Genomic DNA, 9,243 nt, shown 5'->3' with positions numbered 1-9,243 from the left:
TTGCCAGAAATGGTAAAGGGTATGCGCTGATTTGCCCGCTTTGTGGGGTCCCGCTATATGGGATATTCTGGTATGCGCTTATTTGCCCGCTTTGTGGGGTCCCGCTATGTGGGATATTGCTTAGAGCCTGCGTTGCTCTGCCGGCCCCCTTTGACTTCACCTAGACGTGGGTGGATGGAGCTCCCAGACGTGGGAGACTTTTGTCAGGTGGTCATTCAGAAATGGATGAATCACATTCTGACTGAGATCCCACTACACCCTCTATATGTTTGATATGACATCCAGAGTTTTGGTGAGTTATTTCTGTTCATGCTCTGGATAAGTATGATATGATTGCAACGTCAAGGACGACGTTTGAGCTTCTGTACGACATATGAGTTTGATATGCTCTGAAATGCTTCATTCACTGTTGATTTTGCTTCGTAATGTTCCATATGCTGTTGATATGTTACGGAACATTTTATATGCCATTGATAAACTCCGATATGTTTCCTTTGTTTCTGATATGCTCCAATTACTCTATGCCCCATCTGTCAGGAACCAAATATATATGATTAAAAGGACAATTGTGATTCTGCTCCTAATGATATTATGTCTACGAAATCGTATATTCTGCTTTGTGTTTTGAAACTGTATCTCTTTGGAAATTATACTATTTTGATATGGATATGTTAGTCACTTGCTGAGCTCTTTATGCTCACCCCGTTTGTTGATAAATTTTTCAGGATAGCGTATCGCTTGCTTAAATGTTAAGAATGGGCTGAGGCAGTGGAAAGTTTAGAAGACGTTGGGCAGAACTTTTGTTAGCATATATGTTGTTGTGTATAAGCTACCTTGCATCTAATGAAATGTGACTATGAATCTAAACCTGTGGATTTTGTGTAAGTTAAAGGATCCCTCATGTATAGGGTTTTGGAATGTTAAATTAAATTCGTGTAATGATATGAACTTATGGTAAATCGATGATTGTGGTGACTGCATAGATTTCCCCACTTGTGGATTTATATTGTGGTTTTTGTTTTGATGAGTCGAGTTCAGATTGTATGAATTATCGAGTGATGTGTGCTATGTTTATGAATTGCACAGAGTTATGAATTGGTAGATTATAGAAGTGAAATTTTTGATCTGAATATTTTCTTAGTGACCTCAAATGTGTGTTTGGATCCTGGGTTAGTTGTGACGAAAATTTTTAAATATCATGGATATTTTTAGGGGCGTGACAGAGGTGGTATCAGAGCAAGATTTGAGAATCACTAAGAATATTATCTGTATTTGAGGTTTATTGACTGTCATTAGAGATTGATCAAAGAAAATGTTCTTTTGATGTTTTAGGAAGCAAGGATGACGAGATCATCTGGTTCTCCTGTTGCATCTACTGCTGATCAATTGAGTGATATTATGCGGACTTTGGAGACTATGGCACAAGTGATGCAATAACAACAGAGCATATTCTATTTCTTATTGAGTGGTATCACGCGTGAAAGGGGATTACGGCCGGCAATAAGAAGCCGAATGTCAGCTTTAAAATTACAAACATATGCTGATACGGTAGAAAGAGCTTTGAAAATTGAGAGAGACATGGAGGAAATTCAAGAAATCATTGGCAAGAACCAAAGGGACAAATTTACTAGCAAAAGCAGGAGGGAAAATGAATATGAAGATAGTAACAAGAGGTTTAAGACATCTGGATTTGAGAAAAGGAAACCATTGTGGAGGACTCAGTTATGTGCAAAATGCGGATTAAATCATGAGACAAGTCGGTGTTTTCGGGTGACTGGAGCATGTTTTAGTTGTGGAAAGCTAGGTCATCAAATAAAAGATTGCCCACTGAACAAGAAAAGAGAGCCACTGTCTCCTAGACCCTCAGCCCATGCTAGAGTGTACGCTATCACTGAACAAGATTCTAGAGCTTCTAAATCAGTGGTGGAAGGTATTCTTCATGTTTCTAAAAGAAATGCAAAAGTTTTGTTTGATCCCGGCTCCAACTTATCGTTTGTTTCAAAGTACTTTGCTTGCCACTTGGATATTCCACCTAAACCCCTGGATTATATGTTATATGTAACAACTGCTGTTGGAGATTCATTGGCAACAAACTTGGTCTACCCATCTTGTTTGATCTCTATAGGAGACCACGAATTCCTTGCTGATTTGATTCTCCTAGAGATCCAGGGCTTTGATATTATACTTGGCATGGATTGGTTATCTTCTCATCACGCTAGTATTGATTGTTACAAAAAAAAAAATTACTTTCTGCATACCAGATCAGCCTATATTTTTCTTTGAGGGCATTAAGCATGATTTGCCTCCTTGCTTAATATCCGCACTTCAAGCTTATCATCTTATGCAGAAAGGTTGTTTTTGTTATATGGTGTGTGTAAAGGAGCATTCAAATCAGGAAACCCACCTAGATGAAATTTCAGTGGTCAAGGAATTCCCTGATGTATTTCCTGATGACTTGCCTGATTTACCTCTAGATAGAGAGGGTGAATTTGCTATTGATCTAGTCCCCAGTACAACCCCAATATCTAAGCCTCCTTACAGAATGGCACCACTTGAGCTAGAAGAATTAAAGAAGCAAATACAAGAATTATTAGATAAGGGTTTCATACGACCCAGTGTGTCCCCATGGGGTGCTCCGGTACTATTAGTGAAGAAGAATGATGGAACATTGAGGCTTTGTATTGATTATAGACAGTTGAATCAGGTGACCATAAAAAACAAGTATCCCATACCTAGAATTGATGATTTGTTTGATCAACTGCAGGGTGCACAAGTATTCTCTAAGATTGACCTGAGGTCAGGTTACTATCAGTTAAAGATCAAGGAGGAGGATATTTCAAAAACAGCTTTCAGAACTCGATATGGTCATTATGAATTCTTGGTGATGCCGTTTGGTTTGACAAATGCCCCTGCAGCTTTTATGGAACTAATGAATAGGATATTTCAACCGCTCTTGGATATCTGTGTAATTGTATTTATTGATGACATATTAGTGTATTCAAAGAGTAATCAAGAGCATGAGGAACACTTGAGAGATGTATTGTCCATACTAAGAGAAAAGAAGTTGTATGCGAAGTTCAGCAAATGTGAATTTTGGTTGAATGAAGTTGCTTTCTTAGGCCATGTGATTTCAGGGAAGGGCATATCTGTTGATCCAAGGAAAATAGAAGCTGTAGTTGAATGGGAAGTACCAACAAATGTAACAGAGGTTAGAAGCTTCTTGGGCATGGCAGGTTATTACAGGAGATTTGTGGAGGGATTTTCTCGAATTGCTCAACCTCTCACCAAACTCACTAAGAAGAATATGAAATTTGTATGGGGTGATGATTGTGAGCAAAGCTTTCAAGAGTTAAAAAGAAGATTAACTAGAGCCCCTATTCTCACTATTCCAAGTGGTAGTGAGGGATTTGTAGTTTATACTGATGCTTCAAGAAAGGGCCTAGGATGTGTTTTAATGCAGGAAGGGAGAGTAATTGCTTATGCTTCTAGGCAACTTAAAGGTTATGAATTGAATTATCCAACTCATGATTTGGAATTAGCAGCAATTATTTTTGCTCTAAAGATTTGGAGACATTATTTGTATGGTCGACAGTTTGAAATCTTCACTGATCACAAGAGTTTAAAATATATTTTCACTCAGAAAGAGTTGAACATGAGACAGCGAAGATGGATAGAACTTCTGAAGGATTATGATTGTGCCATCCGTTATCACCCAGGCAAGGCCAATGTTGTAGCTGATGCACTTAGTAGGAAATCTACGAGTTTTATGGCTAGTCTGGTTGTGAAGCAATGGAAGTATTAGATGAAAATTTTGATTTGAAAGTTTTGAAGAAAGAGCAAGACTCGATGATGTTGATGGCCTCCATTCAATTGCAATATGATCTTATTCAACAAATTAAGGAGGGACAATTACGAGATCCACATTTAATCTACTTGAGGAGTGAAGTAGAAAAGGAATTGAAGCCACAATTTCAAGTTTCAAAGGATGGCCTATTGAGATTTGGGGAGAGAGTATGTGTACCAAATGAACTAGATATCAAGAATCAGATCCTAAATGAAAGTCATACTTCAAAGTACGCCCTACACCCTGGGAGCACTAAGATGTATAGAGATCTTCAAAGTTATTATTGGTGGGAAGGCATGAAGAAGGAAATTGCAATGTATGTTTCAAAATGTTTGACGTGTCAGCAAATCAAAGTAGAACACCAAAGACCTGGAGGGTTGCTGCAACCTTTAGTTATACCTGAATGGAAATGGGAATGTATTACTATGGATTTTGTTTCAGGACTACCCAGAACCTCGAGGAAGCATGATGCTATTTGGGTTATCATTGATAGGTTAACAAAATCTGCACATTTCCTTCCGATTAATATGACTTATTCGCTTGATAGACTTGCAGATTTATATGTTAATGAAATAGTAAGACTTCATGGTATTCCAAAGGAGATCATCTCTGATAGAGACTCCAGATTTCTCTCTAGATTCTGGAGAAGATTGCAGGAGTCGATGGGCACTAAAGTTATGTTTAGTACTGCATATCATCCTCAGACTGATGGTCAGTCAGAAAGAACAATTCAAACACTTGAGGATTTGCTTAGAGCCTATGTTATGGATTGGAAAGGTGAATGGGATAAGGATATTTCACTTGTTGAGTTTACGTATAATAATAGTTATCATTCAAGTATTCAGATGGCTCCTTATGAAGCTTTATATGGGCGAAAGTGCATAACACCTATATGTTGGGAGGAAGTTGGGGACAGAAAGTTGTTAGCACCGGACAAGGTACAAGAAACTACCGAGAAAATTCAAGTTATAAGAAAAAGGTTAAAAACTGCTCAGAGTCGTCAAAAGAGTTATGCCGATAATAGGAGACGAGATATTGAGTTTGAAATTGGAGATTTTGTATTCTTAAAAGTCTCCCCTTCCAAAGGCATTATGAGGTTTGGGAAGAAAGGAAAATTAAGCCCAAGATTTATTAGACCTTTTGAGGTTCTTGAGAGGGTTGGTTCTGTCGCTTACAGGATTGCCTTGCCACCAGCATTGAGCCATGTCCATGATATATTTCATGTCTCGATGATTAGAAAGTATATGTATGACCCTTCTCACATCATTAAGTATGAGCTGGTGGAGATCGATAAAGATTTATCCTATGTGGAAGAGCCTATTCAGATTATTGATAAGAAAGAAAAAGTCCTAAGGAATCGGGTCATTCCACTGGTTCAAGTAATTTGGAGACATCATTCTGGAGAAGAGACAACTTGGGAGCTAGAAGAGGAAATGAAAAAGGTGTATCCTCGTCTTTTCATCGAATAGAGGTACGATAAATTTAGAGGACTAAATTTTTCTTTTAAGGGGGGGAGAGTGTAACACCCCTCATTTCCGAATGTTCGTATAAATTTTTGGTGATAATGTAAGCATCTATTTTAATTGACAAAAGAAATAGAGTATGAATCAGAGGTAACTTATTTTTAAGATTTGGGAGATCTGTTAAAAAAAAAAAAAGAAAAAAAAAGAAAAGAAAGAATCTGAGGACCTATATGTAAACCCTAAGGACCTAATCGTGAATATGATAAAAACAAGGACTAAACTGCAAAATGCACCAAATGACAAATTCCACCGCTTAAGCCTCTCTGCCTTCGTTGTTAAGGAAGCAGAGGAGGCAGCTCGTGGGTGATCAGGGAAAGAAAGAAAGAAAGAAGAAGAAGAAGAAGAAGAAGAAGAAGAAGAGAAAGAAAATTGGGGCTTTTAGGGTTCTTGCTTTAATCTTGTCATTTCGGGTCAAAATTTCCAAAGGCAAGTGTTCTAACCCCATTCTACAGAAGTATTAGACTCTGTTTTTATGTTGATTCAAAATAAATTGGAAGATTTCTATTTAGAAACTGATATGTCTCTCTTTGGACATAAAACCATGGATTCTGAAAGTTTTCGGTAAACTGACCCCTAAGCACTGTTTCCACTATAAGTTTTAGTACAGAATGAGAATTCAGGCAGGAACTATTTTTGTTTGAAATTAGACTCGTATGTATTTCTTTTGACACCGATTTTGTAGATTTTGGATACCGAATACTTACCCAAAAATTTGTTTCAAAAGAGCCTATAGACGCTGTAAAACAGAGTTCAAGATTTCTGACCTTTTGATACTAAAACGCCTATAACCCCCTGTTGAACATTCTGATTTGTACCAAACTGATTTTATTTGAAACTAGACTTGAAATTCTCTCTTTTGACATATAGTTTGAAAATTTTGGAGTTCAATTGCCCACCCTATCGTCTGTTGATTCCGACCCTATAAATTCTGCAAAACAGTGATTGTAATTTGGACCTTGTGTTACCAAATCAGAGGTAACTCTGTGTTGGGAGCCCTGTTTCATATGAAATCTGTTCCATCCGAATATAGATTGATATATGGTTCGACCATAGCCTTCTTATGGGTATTAGAGCATAATTGTTATTCTGAAATATTTGTTTGATGTGCCACTGGAATTCTGTCCGAAATCGAGCTTTGGTCGATTTCGCGTATTCTGTTCCATTTCCTTTGGATACTTGAATTCGCCTAACCTTCTTATTGGAATTGAGCTGATTATGATTGCTTGGAATCCCTGTACACTCTTGCTTTCATTTCCTTCCTAAAATGAATACTTTTGTGAGAGATTTGTTCCTTGCATCACATTGTTTTTGAAAAGGCACATGTACGTTTGGTTGTTCCGCGTGTGCTTCCGTTATATGCTACTTATTGTTGAAACTGCCTTCTTGTACTCTGGTGTGTGGGATTGTCTGGACCTTTGCCAGAAATGGTAAAGGGTATGCGCTGATTTGCCCGCTTTGTGGGGTCCCGCTATATGGGATATTCTGGTATGCGCTTATTTGCCCGCTTTGTGGGGTCCCGCTATGTGGGATATTGCTTAGAGCCTGCGTTGCTCTGTCGGCCCCCTTTGACTTCACCTAGACGTGGGTGGATGGAGCTCCCAGACGTGGGAGACTTTTGTCAGGTGGTCATTCAGAAATGGATGAATCACATTCTGACTGAGATCCCACTACACCCTCTATATGTTTGATATGACATCCAGAGTTTTGGTGAGTTATTTCTGTTCATGCTCTAGATAAGTATGATATGATTGCAACGTCAAGGACGACGTTTGAGCTTCTGTACGACATATGAGTTTGATATGCTCTGAAATGCTTCATTCACTGTTGATTTTGCTTCGTAATGTTCCATATGCTGTTGATATGTTACGGAACATTTTATATGCCATTGATAAGCTCCGATATGTTTCCTTTGTTTCTGATATGCTCCAATTACTCTATGCCCCATCTGTCAGGAACCAAATATATATGATTAAAAGGACAATTGTGATTCTGCTCCTAATGATATTATGTCTACGAAATCGTATATTCTGCTTTGTGTTTTGAAACTGTATCTCTTTGGAAATTATACTATTTTGATATGGATATGTTAGTCACTTGCTGAGCTCTTTATGCTCACCCCGTTTGTTGATAAATTTTTCAGGATAGCGTATCGCTTGCTTAAATGTTAAGAATGGGCTGAGGCAGTGGAAAGTTTAGAAGACGTTGGGCAGAACTTTTGTTAGCATATATGTTGTTGTGTATAAGCTACCTTGCATCTAATGAAATGTGACTATGAATCTAAACCTGTGGATTTTGTGTAAGTTAAAGGATCCCTCATGTATAGGGTTTTGAAATGTTAAATTAAATTCGTGTAATGATATGAACTTATGGTAAATCGATGATTGTGGTGACTGCATAGATTTCCCCACTTGTGGATTTATATTGTGGTTTTTGTTTTGATGAGTCGAGTTCAGATTGTATGAATTATCGAGTGATGTGTGCTATGTTTATGAATTGCACAGGGTTATGAATTGGTAGATTATAGAAGTGAAATTTTTGATCTGAATATTTTCTTAGTGACCTCAAATGTGTGTTTGGATCCTGGGTTAGTTGTGACGAAAAATTTTAAATATCATGGATATTTTTAGGGACGTGACAACTTTGCTTAATCTTAAGTTGAAGAACTTTCGAAACAGTTTTTCATCAAAAGTGTTTTTATCGTACGAACGTTGTTTTAAATCGTTGAAAGTTTTCTGCTGCACTAATTCCCCCCCCCCCTCTTAGTGCTCTTGATTCTAACATAAAGTGTGATAACACTAGTGCAATATGCTTAGCTAAAAATCCTATTCAACACTTTAGAACTAAACATATTGACATTAGACATCACTTTATATAAGATCTTGTTAATAATCATGATGTAATATTAGAGTTTATTGATACAAAACATCAATTAGCCGATATCTATACAAAACCCTTAAATAAAGAATAATTTGATTTCATTAGAAGGGAATTAGGGATGTTAAACTGTCCGAATTCATGAATTTGTTAAAATTTTATTTTTGGACTTTCTTGATCACTCACCTGAATCATGATCTTATAGTATGCACAATGAGCAATATGTATTCTTCCATATGAGTTGTTACGATGCTTGCGTATAAATTTTATATGGTGAATCATGAAATTACAATATGCATTTTCGAGTTCTATACAATGTTTGAGTATGGTATGCATTTTATATGATGAATCATGAACGTACAATCTTCAATACGAATCTTCTCCTCTTATGATGCGAATTTTACATAATGAAGTAAATAAGATTGTGTGCTTCGTAATAATAAAAATCTTACAAAATTGAAATCACCTGTGATAGCACCACACATCAATGTGAGCAGTGCTCACTACCTGTAGGCGGTGACACCGCCCAGCTGGTGGTAGCATTGCCAACTGTCATGGGTGGCAGGTGGTATCACCGCCCAGCTAGCGGTGCCACCGCTCGCAACCTCTGCCTTATAAAAAGGCACTTAGGGCCGGCGGTAGAATCGACCCCAAGCCCTCCTACATTTCTCCAAACACCTCTAAACACCTCTCCACCCCTCATTCTCCTTGATCCTCCTCTATTTACTCAAGGAAACCCTCCTCTTCTTCAAATTCAAGGATCAATCTTAACCTTTCAAGAAGATTATTGCAAGGGTAATTCTCAAACCTCTTCTCTCAATTTATTAATAGATCTTGCCTCTTATGTGTAGTTCTTGGTATCATTTATGTGTTTAGTCTCATGGCTTCTAGAAGGTCCTTTAGGGACAAAGGGAAGAGGAGATTAGATGAAAATTATGACTTCTTACGTTTTAATTCTAATCAACGTGCCCTAAAATTTTCATCAATAGAGTCTAGACATGT

General features: G+C 37.6%; 1 long non-coding RNA gene across 1 annotated transcript; it reads left to right on the top strand.

Annotated features, from left to right (window-relative positions):
- Positions 1-5,098: 5,098 nt before the first annotated feature.
- LOC135645333 (uncharacterized) lies at positions 5,099-7,741 on the top strand. Its single transcript, XR_010498738.1, has 2 exons — positions 5,099-5,793; positions 7,508-7,741. It is a non-coding gene; the product is annotated as an uncharacterized LOC135645333 (long non-coding RNA).
- The last annotated feature ends 1,502 nt before the right edge of the window (positions 7,742-9,243 follow it).

The sequence above is a fragment of the Musa acuminata genome, chromosome BXJ3-8 (assembly GCF_036884655.1).
Source record: "Musa acuminata AAA Group cultivar baxijiao chromosome BXJ3-8, Cavendish_Baxijiao_AAA, whole genome shotgun sequence".
NCBI lineage: Eukaryota > Viridiplantae > Streptophyta > Magnoliopsida > Zingiberales > Musaceae > Musa > Musa acuminata.
This window is presented reverse-complemented; position numbering and strand designations above follow the sequence as displayed.